Raw genomic sequence first — 24,099 nt, 5'->3', positions numbered from 1 at the left:
CTTCCAGTGCAGGGGATGCAGGTTCAATCCCTGGTTGGGAAACGAAGATCCCACATGCCGCAGGGTAACTATGCCCACAGCTACTGAGCCCTCATGCCTCAACAAAGAGCCCATGCAGCCAAAATCAAAAATAAATAGATAAATAAGCAAACAGTTTACATTTCAATAAACAGCGGCAGATAATGAGAGGAAGCCAGCAGGACATAATGGTTAAGAGTAAGGGCTTGGGAAAATTTTTTAACCTCAGCCTCTTCATCAGGCTTCCCTGTGGCTCAGCTGGTAAAGAATGCACCTACAATGCGGGACACCTGGGTTTGATTCCTGGGTTGGGAATATCCCCTGGAGAAGGGAACAGCTAACCACTCAAGTATTCTGACCTGGAGAATTCCATGGACAGAGGAACCTGGCAGACTACAGTCTAAGGGGTTGCAAAGAGTCAGACACGACCGAGTGACTTTCTTTTCTTCATGTTCAAAACGAGGATAATCATAGTGCTCACTCTTCAAACATGGTCTTATTTACTGTCAAGGGTAGGGCTCAAGTCCCATCTCGGCTTATTAGCTCTGAGACCTTGGGCACATCACTGAATCTCTCAGTGTTCCAGTTTACCCATCTGCAGAATGAAGGTATTTGACAACAACTGCTTCTTAGGGTTGTTTTAAGATACACAGAACAGTGCCTGGCACATACTAGATACTTCATTTATTCAGTATTATTCCACAAAAGACATTAATAACGGCAGATATGCATTTAGAACTGATTACATGCTTATTTTCTGAGGCATTGAGAAGTAAAGCCTGCCTGCAATCTGAGATCACCCAGTGGAGAATCTCATCACTCTCAGGGGAGACAGTGAAGATTTAACAGGAAAATCTTCAACCTGATCATACAGTGCGGTGAGAGAAATGCAGAAGACAGAGAGGACTACTTGGATGAGGGAACTTAGGATCAGTGGCTTAGAGACAAGGCTGCTTAAAACTTTACAGTCATTAAAGTATTAAAACTTAATAAGTATTAATACCCAATGCTGGAGAAGCTGTGGTGAAAAGTGTCTGCATTAAACATCAGAGTCCCAAAGGACTCATCTAACAAGTTTCCATCAAATAATTTGTCAGACACTGTGCTGGACAATAAGGACAAAATTGTGAATAGACAGGCAAGGCACCTGCTTCCATTGAGCTTATACTAAATTGTGAAAGAGATGGACACATAATAAAACTGAATCTCAGGTAATGACAAATGCTAGACATAAAGGAATTTAAAAAGAGGATAAAATAAGAGTGACGGGGGAAAAAAGAGTGATGAAGTATGCTGAGTGTATAACTTTTACTGGATGTGAAAGCTGGCCTCTCTGAAGTTGTAGGTGTTTGAGCTGAGACCTATAAGAAGTGAGCCTTATAGAAATCTTGGCTCAAGAGCCTTCCAAGCAGAAGGAAGAGTCGATGAAAATTCCCTCTGGGAAACTCAAATTGATCTGTTCTCCCTTTCAAATAATTATCTCTCATTCCTCCAGTGCAATTTTAGTTTTTCCAAGATATCTTTTATTAAAAAATAGTTCTGTTCTTTTGCCTATTTTACATGGCTAAACTAAGCACAGCATAAACATTTCTACATGGACATGGATCAGGTCTCTGCCAGAAAGCCCTCAAGTTGGTTATGGTGTCTGGGCTGCAGTTTTCATTTGTTCCACTAGGGGGCCACCATTGCCAACTTTTCTGACACCAACAGCCCCACCCTTGCTAGAGAAAATAAGACATTGTTAGGGGGCAGGACGATAAGCATCATGATTACTCCCATTTTGTAGATGAAGAAACTGAGGCTCACAGAGGTTAAGACATTTGTTTGATCCCTATAACTAGTGAGCAGCAGAGTTGGGATGGCCCTTAATATGAGTAACCTAGTCTCAATCACTCCCTGAACCCTCCTTTGCCAGTTTGTTTAAAAAAAAAAAAAAATCAAAACCATGCCACATGCCTACCCTCACCTTTTAGTCTGGTTCTACAACTGATTTCCCAAATTTGAAGGGGTTGGGGAGGGGTGAGCATGGCAAGGATTTTTTAAAATGACAGGAAGAGGTTGACAAAAAGAGCCTCAGAGTCTGTGACTGGAATGATTATATAAACCCAGATTCTGCCATGTTCTTGCAGAGTGACCCAACACAAAATGCTTAACCTCTCTGGGCTTCAGTTTTTTCTACTGGCACCTGAAGGATACCACCACTGACTGAGCCCACCTCTTCAGGGTTTTGTGAGATTAAATAAGACAGTGAATGTGATCACAACGTTCTCCCAACCACACCCCAGCAGAAACGATGGGGCCACTGGGCTGTATTTGGGGGGCTTGCCATATAATCAGGGAACAAGAGCCGCCCTCATTTTCCACACCGAATTCTGTTCCCCAGCCAGCCCAGACCTGGGCAGTGAGAGCTGGGACGAGCATGATTGGACTTGCCAAGCGTGGCAGCCTGAAAAAATGAAAATGGTTTTGCAAATAACTTAATGCAAGGCTCTTAACCTGCTGTGGGGCATCTTGTCTTAATGGTGGCTAAGCCCTGCCCTGTGAGAAGTGACAGAAGTAGTGTACGCGCCGCAGGCAGGCCCAACCTGAATTTCCAGGTGCTCATTAAGGCCCATTATCTTTCTGCGCAAGCTGAGCCTCTGGGCTGATTAGCCAGAAATTACAGAAAAGACTGAGGGGATCTCCAGTTCTGAGAAGGCTCTGGGAAGCTGGCTTCAACCCTGGCAAGGGCTGGACAGTGTCTCAGAGCCACAGGGAACACTAACACCAGCATGTAGGGGGAAACAAGACTGGCAAACCGTAGAAACCAGAAGATCCATATATGAGGATTGGGTATATTTGAACATTTCTTTAAAAAAAAAAAAAAAAAGTTTTGTTGTTTTTTTCTGTCTGCACTGCATGGCACGTCTTAGTTCCCTGACCAGGGATTGAACTCTCGCCCCTTGCAGTGGAAGAGTCTCAACCACTGGACTGCCAGGGAAGTCCTACTTGAACATTTCTAAAGTAAAAAGTTAAATAAAAAAGACAGCAAAGAACTAAGTATTAAATCAGCATGTTGTCCTTTCCTAAAGCAGTCATTTGGTCACTTGGTTTCAAAACTAGATCCTGATGACAAGAGCCAAGAACCCACTGGCCATCTCTAAATGGGAAGATCTTTCCACCACAATAACACCATCACCACCATCAAAAACCAGGTTCAACAGCTTCAACTACCTTTTATTCACTATTTTCTTAATTATCTAAACATGTGAGAACATTATGTGTCAGGTTCTATTCTAAGCACTTCACAAATACTAACTCATCTAATCCCAGAACTCTGTGAAGTTGCTGTCATCAGCGTCCCCTTTTTATAGATGGGGAAACTGAGGTGTTACTAAGTGGCAGAGCCCAGACTGGGACTTAGGTATGTCTGAGAGTTCACGTTCCTGACCACTCTGCCTCTCTACAAGTCAGACCCTTGTCCTGTGCTCCTTACGTCCAGTTTTCTGATTGAATCCCCCACCCCAGGCCATCTTGTGGTGCAGGCATCACCAGTCCCATTTTCTATGCCCTGAATTAAAGGCTGGTGGGAGGAGGGGCCGGGCTGCCTGATCCCAGAGTGAGTGTTCTTCACTACTCTTCCCATTTACAAAATAGGGATGGAGTACTTCTTAGGGTGGGGTGGGGGGGGGCGGCAAGAAAAAGAAAAAAGACATTCCAGAGCAGTTGGAATTCTACACAGCAGGAGGTTGACAGTAATTTGAGTGGAGGTGGAGGTGGAGGGAAGGTTGAAAGAGGAACAGTTGGAGGCAGTTTTTAAAAAACGTAAGTTCGTGAAACATTTTTGTATTGTATGGTATGTTACAATTACAGTGAGTCACTTTTTAAAACGACAAAGAGAAGAGTGAGGTAACAAGTACCTTTAGGGATTTCCCTCATCGTCCAGTGGCTAAAGACTCTGTGCTTCCAACCAAGAATTTGCATGATGCAACAAAAGATCCCACAACTAAGACCTGGTGCAGCCGAGCCGCCAAACAAATAAAATATATGTGTGTGTATATTCTAAAAAGCATCTTCAGCACACTGTGACTCCTGTAAGTTGTTATTCATCCTACAAGCACCCCATTTCCTTGCGTATTTGGCAGAAGTAGTAGCTTAATCTGAGGACCCCCGGAAGAGATGCCTGAAGTCCAAATACAAATGAAACCCAAGTATATGAAAAGCTTTGTAGTCCTAGGGCGGCAACATTCTTTGCTTGGAATTGTGTCGTGCCACAAACAGTCCTGCCTGAAGGCTCCCGTTTCTTCTCTCACCCCCGCCCAACTGGAATGTGAGTGGGTAGGAACAAGACACTCTCCAAAGCCTCCATATATTTTAGGGAGATGTAAGGACCGGGCCTGCCATCAGATTCAGCTACCCATAGTTACTTGGTAAGGAGTGGGATCACCCGATCTCTCAGAAGCAACTATCTGCAAGTGGGGTTTTCCCCACAACACACACAAAGAGATGCCTTCTGGGATGTCTCCCTCTCCGCAAGAGGCATTTTCCATGGCTAACACCAAAGAACAATGCATTTATTTCAGGGACCACTGGAACAAAGCATCAGATGAGAAACTTCTACACGTGACCTCAAGGGCAAGATCATAAGCCTTCTGAGGCTCTTGGAGATCCTGGGGGCCACACTGCCATTGTGCACACCCAAACCAAGGGTTTTGGTTTTTAACTTAAATACTCAAGATAAGGAACAAGAAGTCTTACTTGATGGACGAACGGAACCCTGGGAGACAGACATGTACCGCCTGGCTGGGTAGGCCTTCACTTCGCTAGAGAGCCACAGTGTTTCCAACTCCAACCACAAAGCCCTAAATCTCCATGGGTACCACCACCTAGAAAGTTCCTTTCTAGGTTCCATTTTCTTTGATGGACTAGGTAACTGGAATGTCTTCCTTTGGTGGGTGTTCAAGAAATTACTAGCCATTCCAGGTTTAATAGGCACCCATGCTCAGCAGAAAACGTAATTCAATGTTTGAAAAATGGGAGAGAAAGGATGATGAGGCCTCCAGTTTGTCCACACTCAGGCAATGTTGAGATTCAAGTTGTACCAGGAAGACTATCATTTTAGCCCTGATAAACCTCCAGTTATGTGTGCCCACTTGTTACTGAGAATTACGGGCAGTAACACCACCTAACAGCCTGACTAGCCATAGCAGCCTCGGTGGGTAGAGTCCAGCAGCCCCAGCTTCTAAATGAGGAAGTGGGCTCAGAAGTCTCAGTGAGGAGACTTGGCCAAGCCGCCTAGCTATGAAGTGGCAGGGCCTGTGGTCTGACGCCTCACCAGGACTTAACCACCAGGCAGCCTGCCTCCTCCTTTGATGAGCCATTTGTGAGACTGGTTGCTAGCTGAATGGCCACAGGGAAGTGATTTCACAAGACAGAATGGGACAGGTGGAGGGGAACCAGAATAAAAATAGCCAAGGTTCCCTGTCCCTATCTCCACAAGACACACACACTCACCCCGTCTCTCCTCGAATGAAAGATGAAAGTAACACCTTGGAAATCCAGTGCCAGGGCCTCAGAAAAACATAAGGACAACCAGACAAGCAAAGGAGGGAGTTTTAAAGATTCGAGAATGTTCTGCCTTAGGTCACTGCGTTGCATAAGTTGAAATAAGTCGGAGTTCCTTTGATCAGCCAACTTAACTCCCAGACATTTTTTCTGGTTAAGATAAGCAGCCTGGAATATCACGTTGCACAAGCACAAGTCGCGGGTGTGTCCACAAGAGCCTGCGCATTGTGCTCCCCCAGGGCGTTCTCGGCTGGGGCGCCGGCAGCCCAGCAAATCACCCTTGTCCACAGGCAGCTCCCGTGGGATCCCGGGGATGGGAAATTTTATTTTTAATACTTATTTGTTTGACTGTGCTAGATCTGTGGTGTTCAGGATCTTCAAGGGAAGTTTATTTTCATGAAGCTTATTGAGTTCTTTCTCCTGGCCTCCCAGCATGTTGTTGCCCAGAACAAATTATACGTGGTCTCTTATCTTCATTTAACTCACACCCTAAAAACAGATGTCAACAATGGGCACCGCTCGGGAAGGAGGCAAGGAACAAAGTCTCCTTCTGTCTGTTTCCATCCAAACAGACTGGGGTGGAGGGGGCAACAGTGTGCAGAGAAAATGGTGAGGATGCGGTGGAAGGGCAAGTTATCCCAGAGCCCTGTGACGATGCGCCCACAGGATAAAGGGGTGATCACCACCCTGGATCCCCCCCCTCTTTTTTAAAGGTGTATGTATTTATTCCTTTATTTTTGGCTGTGCTAGGTCTTCGTGGCTGCAGGTGGGCTTTCTCTAGCTGCGGTGAGTGGAGACTACTCTCCAGTTGAGGTGTGTGGGCTTCTCACTGTGGTGGCTCCTCCTGTGGCAGAACGTGCGAGCTCTTGGACTTGCAGCATAGGCCTTCAGTAGCTGTGGCTCCCAGGCTCTAGAGCACAGGCTCAGTACTTCCGGCACGTGGGTTTAGTTGCTCTGTGGCATGGGGGATCTTCCCAGACCAGGGATTGAACCCGTGTGCTCTGCATTGGCAGGTGGATTCTTAACCACTGGACCACCAGGGAAGCCCTCCACCTTTGTTTTAAGGTTACACTCATGCCGCCTGGGTCGCTCCAGCAAAGCATGTTTGCTCCCAGATTGTGTTTCTGCTTGGACTAACACAGAACATTCTCAGACAGCAAACACCATGGATGCTGATCACAATCAGCATGGTGAAAAATGTCACAGACAGCACTTCCACAGTTGGGTACAAGCCAGTGCAAATACTTTTATGGTTTTACATTTGTGTGAACAGGGTCAACCACAGTAGGGTCAAACCCCAGCTTTGCTTTTTTAGGTGCTACGGTAGACAAGTCACTTTCCCCTTTCTGTAGAAGGAGGCGGCTTCATTTCCTTCAAGGGATTGCTTCAAGGATTCTTTCTTCAACAAATATTTACAGAGCCTTTACTTGTTGCCAAGCATCATTCTAAGGCCTGGGAAATACAGCAGTGAACAAAGCACGCATCCTGTCCTCATGGAGCTTTCATTCCAGTGGGGAAGAGATAATTAACAAATAGAATGAAAAGTGTTAATAGAGAAAAACAAATAGGTAAGGGGGTTCCAAGCTTCTCTGCAGCAGCAGGGCTGGAAGGGACAGTTAAAATGCATTTAGGGAAGGCTCAAAAAGAAGCATTTGAGGGACTTCCCTGGCAGTCCAGTGGGTAAGATTTCGTGTGTCCACTGAAGAGGGCATGGGCTGACCCCTGGTCAGGGAACTAAGATCCCACATGCCACAAAGGTGTGGCCAAAAAATAAACTAAATAACAATTAACACACACACAATATTCCACTGTATGGATACAAGAACATGAATAATCTTCCCTGGTGGCTCAAACAGTAAAGAATCTCCCTACAATGCAGAAGACCTGGGTTTGATCCCTGGGTCAGGAAGATCCCCTGGAGAAGGAAATGGCAACCTACTCCAGTATTCTTGCCTGGGGAATTCCATGGACAGAGGAACCTGGTGGGCTACAGTCCATAGGGTCGCAAAGAGTTGGACACAACTGAGAGGCTAACACATACACAACAACAGGAATAATAAAATAATTTAGGGAAAAATAGGAGGGGGAGCATTTGAAGAGATGGCCCCACTTCTGGCTGCGTGCCAGACCAAGGGACCGAGCCACATAGCAAGGGGCAGTAGGCGGCCTGCTCAGCACAGCATACCCACTCTCACTGGGCCCTGTTCCGGGACGGAAGACCCAGGTAGTGATCCCTGCCTTCCCAGGGCTCACGTAGTGGAATGAGAGTAACACTAGACGTGGGTCCCACACAGGCCTGGGAGGGGCGCTGGCTCCTGTCCCTCCAGTTTAGAAGGACCAGGGGGCCTCCCCAGACCACCTGGCCTCGAGATCAGGGCCAGAAAAGAATTCAGTTTGAAATCCTTTGACTTTCTGGGCCTGTCCTGGACAGTTCAAAAATGAACCTGTTGATAAAAACCTCACCCTGTTCAATCACCATCTTCCTGCCTAGATGGGGGGAGGGGCTCTGGTGTCTCAACTGGAGAAGCTGGGTTTGCTTCTCTGCTCAAGTCTGAGACCGAGGCCTTGGCTTCAGTTTCCAGGGTGGACACTAACTGCAAAGGTTTTTAAAGGGGAGGCAGGTGAACCCCACTGTTTAAGAAGGAGCTGGCCGCCTGCCCACTGCAGAAGTGCACAGAGACCTCTTTGCTGTCACAGAGAGGAGGGAAACTGGTTTGGTTTCATCCAAGAGAAGCCCTCTGGCTCACACACTTAAATAGGAGGAGTTTTATTATCCAGCTTCTGGCTGCCAGTTAATACACAAACACCCGACCCGCCTGCCTGAATAGAGGTGCTAATTGATTATTCCCACTGGCTGCAACCCAGGAAACATTCCTGTGGCCAGGTTGGGCATCGCCAGGAACTGTTTGCTTATTGATTAGAAAGAAAAGACTTCCACCCACACCACACAATCTGCCCACTTTTCCTTTCTGTTGGGCTCCCAGAGGCCAGGGAGCGCCCTTCTCCCTTCACCTTCTGCTGACTCCTCAGGGGAAGGGGCGGCTGGCATTCCTGGGCTGGGGGACTGGCTCCTAGGTCCCCATGCGCCAGGAAGGGGTCTCCAGTTCTTGGCTGCCCACTTATGAAATAAAGCACTTTGACCAAAATACCCCAACCTCACCTCCATCTGGGGTCTAGTGTAATGTGCCCTGCACAGAGACTATCCTCATCAATTCAGTTGCTCAGTAGTGTCTGACCTCTTTGCAACCCCATGGACTGCAACACACCAGGCTTCTCTGTCCTTCACTATCTCCCAGAGCTTGCTCAAACTCACATCCGTTTAGTCGGTTTGATACCATCCAACAGTCTTATCCTCTCGCCCTCTTCTCCTCCTGCCTTCAATCTTTCCCGAGCATCAGGGTCTTTTCCAATGAGTCAGCTCTCTGCATCATGTGCTCTATCCTAGAGACTACCCCAGGATGCTTCTTAAAAATACCCAGGCTTGGGCTATGCCACAGGCAAACTGATCTCTGAGGCTAGAGGCTATTGAATTTTAAACCTTTCCCCCAGGCACTTTGGAGAAGGCACTTGGTGGAGAATGGTCCTACAAAAGCTTCCCCAGGGAGACAAACGGCAGAAATAACACAACAACCAATGAGGGACGTTATCGCTCAGGTTTTAATGATAAAGGCTCAGAGACTCTCCCAAGGCCACACAACACTGAGCAGCAGAGCTGGGATTCAAATCCAGGTCTGGCCGGCCCCAAGACCTATAGTCGGGACCCTGGCATTGTTCTGCTTCTCCAGCCCGAGTCTCCTTCAGTCCCCACTACGGTCTCTCTGTGAGCCCACCTGGTGACCTCCCTTCCGTTTACTCTAGGCTGTTGGATGTTAACCTGTTAGGCCAGCACACACCTGACATTCCTCAGTCACTTCTTATCAAGGTCTTTGTCACCCACACCTATCTTTTCCCCAAATCTTAGTTTTTTGTTTTTAATTTTGAAAACAATACTTGTGTATATTAGACGAAAGAAAGTGACAAAGCACTGAGGAGGCACCAAAAAGTGGAAACAAACCAAATGTCCAGTTGAAGAATAAACAAAGGGTAGTATATCCATCCCCACAATAGAAACCACTCTGCAAAAAACAGAAGAGGAATTAATTACTTTCTGTTCGTAATTAATTAATTACTGCTCATTAAGTCATTACCACTACAAGCTGCACCATGGGTAAATGTTGTAAACACTATGCTAAAAGAAACCAGTCACACAAGACCATGTATTGTATGTATGGCTCAATTTATATGAAATATCTAAAACAGGCAACTCTATAGGGAGTAAGTAGTTGCTTAGGTTTTAGTTTAAAAAAAAAAAAACTAAACTAAAATTGTCTATGGTAGCACAACTCTGTGAATATATGGAAAAGCCATTGTATCCTCCTATACTTTCAAAGGGGAGAATGTTAAGATGTGTGAATTATATCTTAGAACTATTATCAAAAAACTAAAAAGGAGAGGGGAAAAAAAGAGAGAGAGAGCCAAAAGCACAAAGCACTCATGGATGGACCCAACCACGAAGAGAAGCCTCTGTCTAAACGCTGTTATGTATCCTTCAGATCCTGGTCCACCCCTCTCCTGATTCGCTTATGTAACCCTGATTCCATCCTATGATATCCTCTGTTTTTCTAAAATTAGAGTATGAACATTGCTATATTTTTAAACATCTGTCTCCCCATTTCCCCATTTAAAAAAAAATCCAACTATATAGTTATTAGGATGGAGAAAATATGGCATAGCTACTCATCAATAGAAAGGGACAAAATACAATAGCATAGGGACCTCCGTTGCGGTCCAGCAGCTAAGACTCCACGCTCCCAACGCAGGGAGCCCAGATTCGATCCCTGGCCAGGGAACCAGATCCCATGTGCTGCAACTAAGGGGTTGCACATCACAACTAGAGATTCTGCATGCTGCAATGGGAGGGGCTCACATGCAGCAACTAAGACCCAGTGTGGCCAAATAAATAAATATTTTTAAAAGATTTAATAGCATAGATAAACAAAGTTGTCATGCTAAATTAAAGAAATGACAAAAGACTACCAGTCATGGAGATAGGATTCAGTTAGTCTGGAGCAGGGTTCTAGAAATTCCAGGAAACCAGAGATTCATTGGAAAAGACCCTGATGCTGGGAAAAGATTGAAGGCAGGAGAAAGGGATGACAGAAGTGGACAAGCTGGCATCACCGACTCGATAGACATGAGTTTGAGCAAGCTCTGGGAGTTGGTGATGGACAGGGAAGCCTGGCATGCTGCAGTCCATGGGGTCGCAGAGTCAGACACGACTGGCAACTTAGCACGCATGCAGGCAAGAGTATTCTAAAACTAGGCTGTGTCTGGAGAAGGAAATGGCAAGCCACTCCAGGATTCTTGCCTCGAGAATCCCATGGATGGAGGAGTGTGGTGGGCTACAGTCCACGGGGTCGCAAAGAGTCGGACATGACTGAGCGACTTAACTAATATATGGTTATGGATATAACTAGACTTACTATAGTGATCATTTATCAATATACACAAATATATAAGCATTATGTTCTACACAGCAAACAATATAATGTTATGTCAATTATATCAATTAAAAACTTTTAATAAAGCAAGTTTGGAACATGTGGATTAAAAAAATTAAAAAATTTAAAAAAAAATAAAACTAGGCTGTGCAGCTACCACACAGCTGTGCACATTTACAAATATGACCTGGCTGTATGCAGTGGGTAAACTTTATGGTATGTAAATTACACCTCAATGAACCTGTAAAAATATAATTATTACTAGGATTTCCTTTGAGGAGGACCCCATGAGTTCAAGTCCCAGGGTTCAAAAAAGACAAACCCATTCATCTAAAAACACAAGGTCAGAGTGATGAAAAAGTGGGGAAGGAAAAGAGTCCATAAATCATTCTTAATGAATAATAATTAGAAGAGTAAATATTCCATATAATGACAGTCATTATGTGCGGGCACTGCACTGAGCACTTCACAAACACTGACTCCTAAACTGCTAAGAAGCAGGTGGGGTTTCTTAATCCCCTTCATCCTGATGAGCCCCTGAGGCCCAGAAAGGCTTGAGTCACCTGTTCAAGGTCAGAGAGCCAGTCAGTCTATGACTCGAGAGTCACACACCCAGGACCACCCAAGGCTGGTTGAACCACTGGGCTAAAACTGCTCTGCCCTGAAGGAGAGAGGCTCCAGGGGAAGGTGACTGCCAGATGAGATGGGTCCAAACCCACGCTGGGCACAAAGGCAGGTTGCTAAAACCAGAGACTGACTCTCTGTACATGGATATAACCCAGATAGACGTTTCCAGTCTGGGGGCAGCATTTCCCCAGCACTAATGGATGTGGAAACATGCTGACACCAGCGCGGAGCTCAAGATTTTTAATCATTCAGTAAGTCATGAACAAGGTCCGGAAACCTCTTCTCCAACACAAAGAATGAATACGAGGCTTGTACCATTTCCAGCTGTGGGCTGTGCTGGAAAAGCTTGGGCCCTCTGCGTCTGACTTTTGGAGCAGAACTCCCCAAGCACAGCTGGACGCCAAAGCTGCACAAGTCAGGCATTTCCCACAGAGTCTCCAGATCACATGCACTTGCAGATGACTCCGAAACAAGTGCTCACTTGTCCAAGAGCACTTACAAGAGGAGGCTTTCTCTTTTTCAATGGAGGCCAGCATCGTTTCTCCTCATCAAGAACAAATAAGCATTGATGGGAAAGGCCGTTGCTTCCAAGAGCATTTGCCTGATCTGCTCAGCTGGCTCTGGAGGTGAATGCTCAGCCCCCACGTGTGCAGGCTCCTGGGAAAGAAGCCACACAACCATTCCCTTCCCTCTGAGTCCCGGGGAAAAGCAGAAATGTCTCAGGCCAGGGAGCTCACCCCAAGACTTCCAAGTAGGCAAGACAACAAAAAGAAGAAAATTATATGAAGACTCCCCAGGCCACAGGTCCCACATGAAAGCATGTGTTGGGCACAGCCGGGGTCCCGGGGCTACTTCTCAGGATACACTTGCTGCCACAAGGCCCTGTGGCACCTGCCCCAGCAGTGCTTCTCACACTTTATTTTTCTGGTTGCGGTTCTTACAAGAATCAGTGCTTTCTCTACCTGGCTTCTTCCCATTTTCCAATCAACAGTTGGAAACTTGCATACATGCAGAATGACGTAGGTACAAGGTCATTCACTAAGGCATTGTTTGTACTAGCAAAACATGGCAAAACTCAAGCATCCATCAAAGGAGGCTTAGTATAAACTGTGGAATTTTCTTACAATGAAATCTGATGTGGCTCTAAAACAAATGAGAAGTTCCCGATACACTGCTATGAACGTACTTTAAGACATTAATGTGATAAAAGCAAGGTGCAAAATAGTGCAGGGCGATTAAGAATACACATTCACCTTTCCTTGTATTTGCATCTCAGCAAAGTAACTGAGATTATAAGTCTGGGGGAGGGGCTGTTGTTGGACCCAAAGAAGATCAGGTTGGGGAAGAAATTTTTCCTGTATAATTTTTTATATTGGTTGATTTTCCAGCCAGAAATGTATTATCTGTTCAAAAGACTAAAAAATAAAACCAAAAACCTCACAGGGAGCATAGGCAAATTGCTCACTATTTACTTTGTAGGAAAACATTAATTTTTGCAATTATTCAGAGGACCTCGATCCCTCTGAGAATCTCAGCAACCTAAGATGCAGGAGACTATAGGAAGGGCTCGGTGGGAGTGGTGGGAAAGAGCAGGGATGACCCACACATGACTGGAGAAGGAAGAGGTGCTGCGGGGGAAATGATCAGCTGGTCTAGGAAGAACTAAGTCAGGTGATGGATACTCTCTGGGGTTTGTCAGGAAGATGAGTGAGTGCTCAGGCAAGTCCCTTTCATTCATTCATTCAGGGTTAATTTACTCATTGGTGACACAGAGGCTGAAGTGTAAGAAGTAGTGCTCAAAGGCCATGTTGAACAGCTATTAATCAGTATGACTTTTTTCAGAGGGCATCCAAACCACATGTAGAGATGTCACATGCTCACATCCTCTCATCCAGCAGAGCCCACACGCAGGACCTCATCCCACAGAGGGACCCACACATGTGCATGAGACAGATACACAAGGAACCTCACCATGGCAGCAAAACATGGAAACAGCATCAATAGCGGCCTGATGAAATAAACAATGGCCGACCACTCAGTCCATCCCAATCCCAAAGATAGGCAATGCCAAAGAATGCTCAAACCACCACACAATTGCACTCATCTCACACACTACTCACAGCTCAGTTGGTAAAGAATCCACCTGCAATGTAGGAGACTTCAGTTCGATTCCCAGGTCAGGAAGATCTGCTGGAGAAGAGATAGGCTGGCTACCCACCCCAGTATTCTTGGGCTTCCCTTGTGGCTCAGGTGATAAAGAATATGCCTGCAATGCAGGAGACCTGGGTTCGATCCCTGGGTTGGGAAGATCCCCTGGAGAAGGGAAAGGCTGCCCACTCCAGTATTCTGGCCTGGAGAATCCCATGGACTGTATAGTCCACAGGATCACAAAGAGTCAGACACAATTGAGTGAGCTTCACTTTCACATGCTAGTAAAGCTCAAAATTCTCCAAGCCAAGCTTCAACAGTACGTGAACCATGAACTTCCAGATGTTTTAAGCTGGATTTAGAAAAGGCAGAGAAACCAGAAATCAAATTGCTAACATCTGTTGGATCATGGAGAAAGCAAGAGAGTTCCAGAAAAACATCTATTTCTGCTTTATTGACTATGCCAAAGCCTTTGACTGTGTGGACCACAACAAACTCTGGAATATTCTTCAAGATATGGGAATACAGATCACCTGACTTGCCTCCTAAAAAATCTGTATGCAGGTCAGGAAGCAACAGTTAGACCTGGACATGGAACAACATGGTTCACAATCAGGAAAGGAGTACGTCAAGTCTGTATATTGTCACCCTGCTTATTTAATTTCTATGCAGAGTATATCATGAGAAATGCTGGGCTAGAGGAAGCACAAGCTGGAATCAAGATTGCAGGGAGAAATATCAATAGCCTCAGATATGCAGATGACACCACCCTTATGGCAGAAAGCAAAGAAGAACTCAAGAGCCTCTTGATGAAAGTGAAAGAGGAGAGTGAAAAAGTTGGCTTAAAGCTCAACATTCAGAAAACTAAGATCATGGCATCTGGTCCCATCACTTCATGGCAAATAGATCGGGAAATAGTTTTTATTTTCTGTTTTTATTTTCAGTGGAAACAGACTTTATTTTCTTGGGCTCCAAAATCCCTGCAGATGGTGATTGCAGCCATGAAATTAAAAGACGCTTGCTCCTTGGAAGAAAGGTTATGACCAACCTAGACAGCATTATTAAAAAGCAGAGACATTACTTTGCCAATAAAGGTCTGTGTAGTCAAAGCTATGGTTTTTCCAGTGGTCATGTATGGATGTGAGAGTTGGACTATAAGGAAAGCTGAGTGCCGAAGAATTGATGCTTTTGAACTGTGGTGTTGGAGAAGACCCATTCTTGAGAGTCCTTTGGACTAAAAGGAGATCCAACCAGTCCATCCTAAAGGAAATCAGTTCTGAATATTCATTGGAAGCACTGATGCTGAAGCTGAAACTCCAATACTTTGGCCACCTGATGCAAAGAACTGACTCATTGGAAAAGACCCTGATGCTGGGAAAGATTGAAGACAGGAGGAGAAGGGGACGACAGAGGATGAGATGGTTGGATGGCATCACCAACTCAATGGACATGAGTTTGAGTAAACTCCAGGAGTTGGCGATGGACAGGGAGGCCTGGCGTGCTGCAGTCCATGGGGTCGCAGAGAGTCAGACACGACTGAGTGACTGAACCGAACTGAACCACTCAATAGGAAACACTGCAGAAATTTTAAAGAACAAAGTAGCCATGAAAAAGAATCAAGTAAATCTACACGTAATAACATGAGAGGAATCTATCTCTAAAGAAATGTCAAGAAGCAAAATAATACGGTAGAGAAAATGTTTAGAACATCTTTCAAACGATACAAGAAACTGGTACCACTGGAGAAGGGGGTGACAGAGGATGAGATGGTTGCTTTGTATCACTGACTCAATGGACACGAGTTTGAGAAACTCAGGGAGAGAGTGAAAGACAGGGAGGCCTGGAGTGCTGCAGTTCATGGGGTTGCAGAGAGTTGGACATAACTTGGCAACTGAACAACCACCACCACCACTGGTTGTCTCAGGGGATGAACTGCTGGTGGAGGAAGTAAAAGATGGGAGGGTGCAATTCTGCACCACTGGAATTGCTTCATGTTTGCTTTCCCATCATCACATAAACAGACATTTTTCTTTTCTTTGAACTGAAGGAGGGAAGGTGTTAGGTTGACTGACTTCAACGGGAAAGCCCTGCACTCAGGCTCCCCAAACCCCTAATGCTGACTTCAGTTACATTATCCGAAACAGGACACCCAGGATAGGGGAGGCCATCTGGTCCCACCCTGGTCGATTCTATTTGCGGTTTGCTAAGTACACTTCTCTGGGTTACAATCTAATGGTCTAAATGACGAATGCTGTTTTTTCCCCCAAGAGTCATGCTTTAAAAGGGACATTGACCCGTGGAACTGGTCCAAAGAAAAAGGGGCACAGAGGGTAAGTGGCAGAGTGAGGGACAGACTGGTCCTAAGATCCACAGGGCAGAATCCTTCTAGAAGGGTCGGTGATGCTGGCACCAGAGGGCAAGACAAGGGCCAGAGTAGAGAAGAATTAGTGAGGCCACCTGAGAAGAGAAGGAAATGTTTTTGCTAAGAGCTGACCCCAAACACAGAAGGGGGCTGCCTGCCTCCCATACCCTGATGGCTTCCTCGGGTGCAGCCTCTATACGGTCTGAGGTTCTGTGTATAAGCTTGAAGTTTTCATAGGAGAAGGAAATGGCAACCCACTCCAGTGTTGGAGAATCCAACTGGAAAATCCACTGGAAAATCCCAAGGATGGAGGAGCCTGGTAGGCTAAAGTCCATGGGGTCACAAAGAGTCAGACTTGACTGAGAGACCTGGATTTTAATCTCATCTATGCCTCGAGCCATGTGACTTCAGCTTCCTCTTTCCAAAGAATGGTCCCTATGCATGGGCTCTCTGGACAAGATAAGAGTTCTTATCAAGAACTCAGCAGAGCCTTCTTTGTGGTCATTCATGTTATATCAATAGATTTATGGAACTAGAAACTTCTGCAGCTGTCTGAGGTCACCCTGCTGGAGAGACAGGGCCATCAAGGAGGTAGAGTCTGGGATGCTGTCATGAAACCAAAACCCTATCAGTGCCTCCCTCTGGCCCATCCCCACCCGCGCTCCTGCTGTGGGGTGTGTTGGTCCCTTGCCTGTGGGCATGCTCTAAACCAGATTGATGGGAGGTCAATCTGCTCCCATCCTTCCTTCCAACCTTTTAGGCCCAGAGGGAGCAATATCTTATCTGAAAGTGAAAGTCGCCTCAGTTATGTCCCACTTTACCACCCAGGTCAGAATACTGGAGTGGGTCGCCTTTCCTTTCTCCAGGGGATTTTCCCAACCCAGGGATCAAACCCAGGTCTCCCACACTGCAGGTAGATTCTTTACCACCTGAGCTATCAGAGAAGCCATCATATCTGAGGTTACTGATGTATATCTGAGGTTACTAATATTTCAGTAACCTCAGATATACAGATGACACCACCCTTATGGCAGAAAGCAAAGAGGAACTCAAGAGCCACTTGATGAAAGTGAGAGAGTGAAAAAGCTGGCTTAAAATTCAACATTCAAAAAACGAAAACCATGGCATCCAGTCCCATCATTTCATGGCAAATAGATGAGGAAACAATGGAACCTGTCAGAGATTCTATTTTTTTGAGCTCCAAGATCACTGAGGAGGATGACTGCAGCCATGAAATTAAAAGACCCTTGCTCCTTGGAAGAGAAGCTATAACCAACCTAGACAGCATATTAAAAAGCAGAGACATTACTTTGTCAACAAAGGTCTGTGTAGTCAAAGCTATGGTTTTTCCAATAGTCATGTATGGATGTGAGAGTTGGACTATAAAGAAAGCTGAATGCCGAAGAACTGATGCTTTTGAACTGTGGTGTAGGAGGAGAAGACTCTTGAGAGCCCCTTGGACTGCAAGGAGATCAAACCAGCCCATCCTAAAGGATATCAGTCCTAGACATTCGTTGGAAGGACTGATGCTGAGGCTTCAATACTTTGGCCACCTGATGTGAAGAACTGATTCACTGGAAAAGACCCTGATGCTGGGAAAGATTGAATGCGGGAGAAGAAGGGGACAACAGAGGAAGAGATGATTGGATGGTATCACTGACTCAACAGATATTAGTTTGAGCAAGCTCCGGGAGATGGTGATGGACAGGGAAGCCTAGCGTGCTGCAAACCATGGGGTCAGAGTCAAAGACAACTGAGTGACTGACCCGAACTGAACTGGAGCAACGTCCACCCCTTTGCAGACCACCTGGAAACCTCTCTGTGGCCATGAAAAGAAGTTTCTCATGTTACTGTTCTACTCAGTCTGATGTCTTCCCTGAGGACTTAGCAGTGAGCACCTGTGACTTGAGCCAAGGTTCCAGGTCTGTGAATGGGTGTCAGAGAAAATGCAAGCCCCTGGAATTAGAGTGGAGACATGGAGACCTACAGAATGCTCCATGGTCTTCAATAAAGAGGCCTGAGATCCCCAAAGAGGAGCCCTACACTAGACACGCTTAGGGCTTAACATCATGGATGCTGGGAGGGAGGAGGAGAGAATGAAAGGGCTCAACCAAGGCCACAATGACTGGCTGCTTCCAATGCCTCCCAACCCCAGTTGATCTGAGCACCAGGTGATAAATTCAATTCGAACCTCCAAACCTTGAGTCCTGTAAATAATAAAAACAAAGCACATGTGATGGGCAGAGGGGTTAAAATGGGGCATGAGAGACACATCAAACACCCGACTCTTTGCTTCCCATAGACCCGCTTCATTTCTTGACACCTGAACTATTGCTTGTGTAAGTGCTCAGTCGTGGCTATAGCCCGCCAGGCTCCTCTGTCCATGGGATTTTCTAAGCAAGATATGGAAGTGGGTTGCCATTTCCTTCTCCAGGAGACCTTCCCAACCCAGCAACTGAACCCACGTCTCCTGCATTGCAGGCAGATTCTTTACCGCTGAGCCGCTGGGGAGCACCCGGGACAACTGCAGTAGCCTCCAGATTGTATTCCCAATTCTTGCCCATGTCCCCAAAGCCTCTTCTCTGCACAGAAGTCCCAGTGAGCTTGTTAAAATCTCAGGTAGATCCTGATGTGCCTCTGCTCTCCTCACAGCCCTCCAGAGATGAGTCTCTCTCCTTTCCTTCCCCCACAGCTCACCCCCCTGCCCCCAGCACTCCCTCCTCATCCTTCTTCCCTGCTTCACTCATTTGGTATATCCTCCCAGTAGAATGTAAGTTCCATGAGGGCAGGGGTTTTGCCTGCCTCTAAAATGTCATTTCATCACTGTATGTGTGCGCGCATGCCAAGTTGCTTCAGTCATATCTAACTCTTTGCGACCCTATGGACTGTAGCCCGCTGACTGAGGGACCTGCGGTCAGCCCCAAGAGGAGGGAGGAAAGGATGCTCATTGAGCCAGAAATACCCACACAACTTCACGAGTCTTTGCAGGCAGATTCTAATGATTCCATGCTACAGTTCCCACCAAGTGATCAGCCAGTGACCAGTTACCAGCAAGGCACAAGAAGCACCATGGAGACTCTCAGTTAGTCCTCACACCCTGGCAAGCAGGTACTGTGGCCTCAATTTACAGATGAATAAACCAAGACAAGATTTACACAGGTGAAGTGACTTGCCCAAGGTCACAGAGCCAGCAGACAGGCAGAGCTGGAAACTGAACTCGGGCCAGCTCACCCTGAAGCTGCCACCTCCACCTCCACCTCGCCCTGCCCCTCTGATGTGTTCTGTCCATACATCTCCCTGGTTGACTCTGCCTTTTCTCTCCACGCACAAAGTCACCGAATGGCAGTGTCGTGTTCCAGACGGGAGCGCTTTGCTCCTGAGGCAGCCATTGGGCATCTCACTAAACCTGCAGTGCAGGTGGAAGGCTAAAGTGCTGACAAGCAGGCAGTGCGCAGACATCTGAAAAGACCCTTTTAGATGAGGTCTTTGGGGAATTTCCATGGCACAGGAACTGGCTCTGAGAGCTGCAAATAAAGCTGGCTCAACACCCTGGCTGGTAATGGGGCTCACTGGCCCCAGCAAAAGCTGAGCAGCCACTGGCCATCCCCGAAGGCTTTAACTTGCTTAAACGAGAGCACCACCTTCGGGTGTTAATTCCCAGAGAACTTCCTGTTTTCTAACATAAAGGAGTTAGAGCTAGCATGCCAGGACTGGGGGGAAAAGCCCTCCCTCAGTCAGTCAAGCCCAAGGGAGGACTGGGCATTAACTAAACCCCATATGACAGGGCCAACGCATATCACTCATGCCAGCTTTCATACTTCCCCTCTCATTCTTAATGTGCCATTTCTGCTGACTGGGCAGGAGGCTGGAGAACCAGTCGGGCTACAGCTTTCTCTTCTAAACACCCTTTTAAGCCATTAGCTTAGACTCATCTGGAAAGTCTGCCTGCCTGCCTGCCTTTTGATTACACAATATGTCAAACTTATCTAAGCGTCCATTTTCCTGGGCAGGTAGGTGGCTATGGCTTCTTGGAATCCCTTCTGTTTACGTGAAGCCTGTGAACCAAGGTCCTTCAGAGAGCCGGCTGGTGCGGACCCACCCAGCAGCTCGAGGTTGGTGACTAACAACTCATAGCAGCAGCTCTCCTCCCGCCAAGAGCTTTCTGTTTCACCAATGATCTTATTTTCTCCCCCTTGGCATTTTATTTTCAAACTGAGATATTAATTCACATAAAGTTTCACCAATTCAAAGTATACAATTTCAGTGGTTCTTAGTTATTCCCTATGTTGTACAACCAGCACCACTGTTTAATTTCCAGAACATTTCCACCATCCCAAAAGGAAGCCATGTACCCATCAGCAGTTAGCCCCAATTCCTCTCTTCCCCTGGCCCCTGGTAACCACTCGTCTCTTTTCTGTCCCTATGGATTGGCCTCTTCTGGACGTTTCATATGAATGGAATCATACAATATACAGACTTTTGTATCTGGCTTCTTTCACTTTTTTAAATTCATTCATGTCACAGTGTGTATTAATATTTCATTCCTTTTTAGTGGCTGAATAATAGTCTCCTGTTGTATGGATAGACCACATTTGTGTTTACCCACTTACTGGCAGATGAACATTTGGGTTGTGTTCACTTTTTGGCTACTCCAAATAATGCAATGAACAGTTTTGGGTAGACATGTTTTTAAGGCTCTTAAGCATATACCTAGGAGTGGAGTTTCTGGATTATGTGGTAACTATGTTCAACTTTTTGAGGAAACGTCAGACGGTTTTCCACAGCAGCTGCACAATTTTACATTCCCACCAGCAGTGTACGAAGGTCCTAATTCCTCCATATCCTCAAAAACACCTGTCATTTTCGGTTTGTTTTTTAATTATAGACATCCTAATGAGTGTGGGGTGTTATCTCACTGTGACTTTGCTAATGACCTTTTTCAAAAATTTATTTTTTATTGAAGTGTAGTTGAATAAAATGACTTTTTCTTTTTTGACCAGGGATCGAACACGAGCCCTCATCAGTAAAAGCATAAAGTCCTAACCACTTGACCACCAAGGAATTCCCACTAATGACCTTTCAACGGAACATCTTACTTCCTAACAAATGTTTGAGTATTATCACCTAACAAATACTATTTTGAAGGCAATCCTGGCTAAAGCCTTTGGTGGTCGTCATAGTAGTCGTAATAATACTAACAACAGCTACTAGTACTACCATTAACACCACTGACACTTTCTGAAGCACATACTATGTGGCCAGGCTCATGATACTAGACATTTTATCCTCACAATAACTGCATGAACTGAGTGGTATTATTTTCTCCACTTCACAGATGGAAAAACTGAGGGCAGAGGGGTTGAGCAGTTTGCTCAGGGTCACACAGCTTACAAGTTAACGTGTATGAACCTGGAATCTGGGCATGAGCAGTCTGGCCCCAGAGCTCTGGAGCACTGCTTTCATGTATGACTTTCTGGCACAAAGTTTGTTGGGAAAGCTTGGAGGTAGCATAGGAGGCATACTATCAACATATCTGAGCACCACCCAAAATAAGCCCAGGATGATTCTGCAGCTCAAGGTACAAAGCCTGTACACACCGAGATTCCATCTGTGACAGGCAGGACTATCAGCACAGGACGTGGGACGGAATGGTGGTAACGCGTGACAGCTCAGAAGGCAGACACACCTGGGTTGAGGTGTCGGCTCGACCACCCAGACCTCCAGCTAAAGTGAAGCCATCTGCCCTCCCCCAGTTCCTCATCCATAATAGCGGTCTAATGGTGACCTCAGAGGACTGTAGCAAGACATAGTGACAGAACACATCAGAGAAAGTACAAGAAAGAGACCAATAGGCTTGCTGACATTCAAGCCTGGCAGACTCCAATTCTGCCCACACGTTGTTTTGCAAAAAACCATGCATCACTCAAAAAGCACTAAGTTTTCCCTTAAAAGTAGCTGTGAAGGAGTCTCTCTCTTTAAAAGTTGCACATAAAATGACACTTTACCATGCGGGGAATTCCCTGGCAGTCCAGCTGTTAGGACTCGGTGCTTCCACTTTCAGGGGCCCGAGTTTGATCCCTAGTTGGAGAAATGGGATCCCAGTTTTTTGGTGGTACAGCCAAAAAAATAAAATGAGACTTTCCTATGCAAAACCTTATAGTACAGCTTCAAGTTCGACTAATTCAAATTCACAAAATGGGAGTGCCGTGTTCAAGGGTCAACGCCCAACTCTGTGTGTATCAGACGTCATACAAGCACTGAGATAGTCATGTTTAGGAAATGGAGATCGCAATTATGCAAAATAGCAGAATTATGTGAACCGCGCTTGCTACCTGCCATTGTATTAAAAGAAATGGAATCAGATAGCTCTACTGGGGGACTTTTTTACTTTCACTGCTAAATAACCTCTCTTTGTGGTCTGTGGAAGACACAAGAAGAGTGGAAAGGGGAATGTTTAGCTAAGGAGAAAGGCCAAGTATCAGAAGTGAGACCTCTGGAAAATCCTCACATCTGAGCTGATACGGTCTTGAACTTGAGGTCTAATTTCAGGGTCTATTAAATCATAACCCTTTGTTCCTTTTGAAAGCAACATGCTGACACCGTCAGCTCTGTTCACCCTTAGAAGTCTCAGATCCGGAAATGCCAGCTAAGCTGTATTACAGGGGAGGGAAATATAGTAGGTCTTTTAAAATTACAAATTATAAGTTCGTAAAATTAAAATTACAAACTTGAAGTCCATATATGGCTGTGTATACGTGGGTAGAGCTTACACGAAACTCGTGTGCTTATAAACACAAAACAGAAACTTCCAGCCCACCCCTCCTAGTGTCCAACAGATGCTTCAAGTTCTGCCCCAAAGTGGGGGAATCAAAGGAGGCTAGCAGGCTCTGGTCGGACGGCAAGAAGCCATCTTTCTTCTCTCATTGCCTGCTGTGTACATAGGGGCGGCTATGATCACTGAAGCCAATGCTTTAAATGGCTAGAGTGTAAGAGTCTATAAATAAGAGACATTCTTGAGATTCTTGGGGATATTTGAATCTGGGGCAGATGGTTAGATGATACTGTAAATTTTCTTTGTTGTGATAATGGTTCAAAATGAGAGCGCCCTTACTCTTGGACAATGCAGGCTGAAGTATTTAGTGGTGAAATGTCTGTAATATACTTTCAAGTGGCTCACAAAGCAACCATTCACACAGATAGAGCCAACAAGAGTGTACTGGTTATAAAATGAGGGTATTCAGGTGTTCGCGGTATTTTCTCTCAACTTTTATGTATTTTTAATGTTTTTAATAATTAAAAGTTCCGGGGGTGGGGGAAGATTCTAAAATAAGAATTAACCAAATTAACTGAAATTGCGTTCAGGACTGACCGATATTCAGCTGTCAGTTTACACTGACACAGATACACCAATGCTCCAAATATTGAAAGAGCCCCTTTTCAGTTGGTGAAGAGCCTCTGCCCTGAGCCTCCTGGGGGTTGCCCCCATCTCCAGGTAGTGGGCTTCCCCCATCCTCCAGCTGATGCTCAGGACCCTGGCACCTGCTTGACTACCAAACTGCAGGCATTCCCTTTGATCAAAGGGTCCATGCTGCATGGGTCATCATTAAACATTTCAAAACATCAGTTCTGCATCATCTCAACTACTGGCCATTCATCACAGACCATGCTTTCCTTGGGGTTCCAGAATTCTCTCCTCCTGGCCAACCCTGTCCACACGACTTGCTTTCCGGGAATGCGAATGGGAGAGCCCTGTGGCACAGAGGTTAAAGGGTATGATGGACCACAGTGTAAGTCCCAGCCCTGCCACCTCTCAGATACATAACCCTGTGGCCAGTCACTTTAATTTGCCAAAACTCAGTT

At 45.9% G+C, this 24,099-nt stretch overlaps 1 protein-coding gene across 1 annotated transcript in view; it reads right to left on the bottom strand.

Moving 5' to 3' along the window:
- The window catches only part of CDH1 (cadherin 1), a 72,122-nt gene that overhangs the window by 25,307 nt on the left and 22,716 nt on the right, over positions 1–24,099 (bottom strand). The gene's annotated exons all lie outside the window — the stretch shown is intronic.

Source organism: Capra hircus, chromosome 18, assembly GCF_001704415.2.
Source record: "Capra hircus breed San Clemente chromosome 18, ASM170441v1, whole genome shotgun sequence".
Lineage (NCBI taxonomy): Eukaryota > Metazoa > Chordata > Mammalia > Artiodactyla > Bovidae > Capra > Capra hircus.
This window is presented reverse-complemented; position numbering and strand designations above follow the sequence as displayed.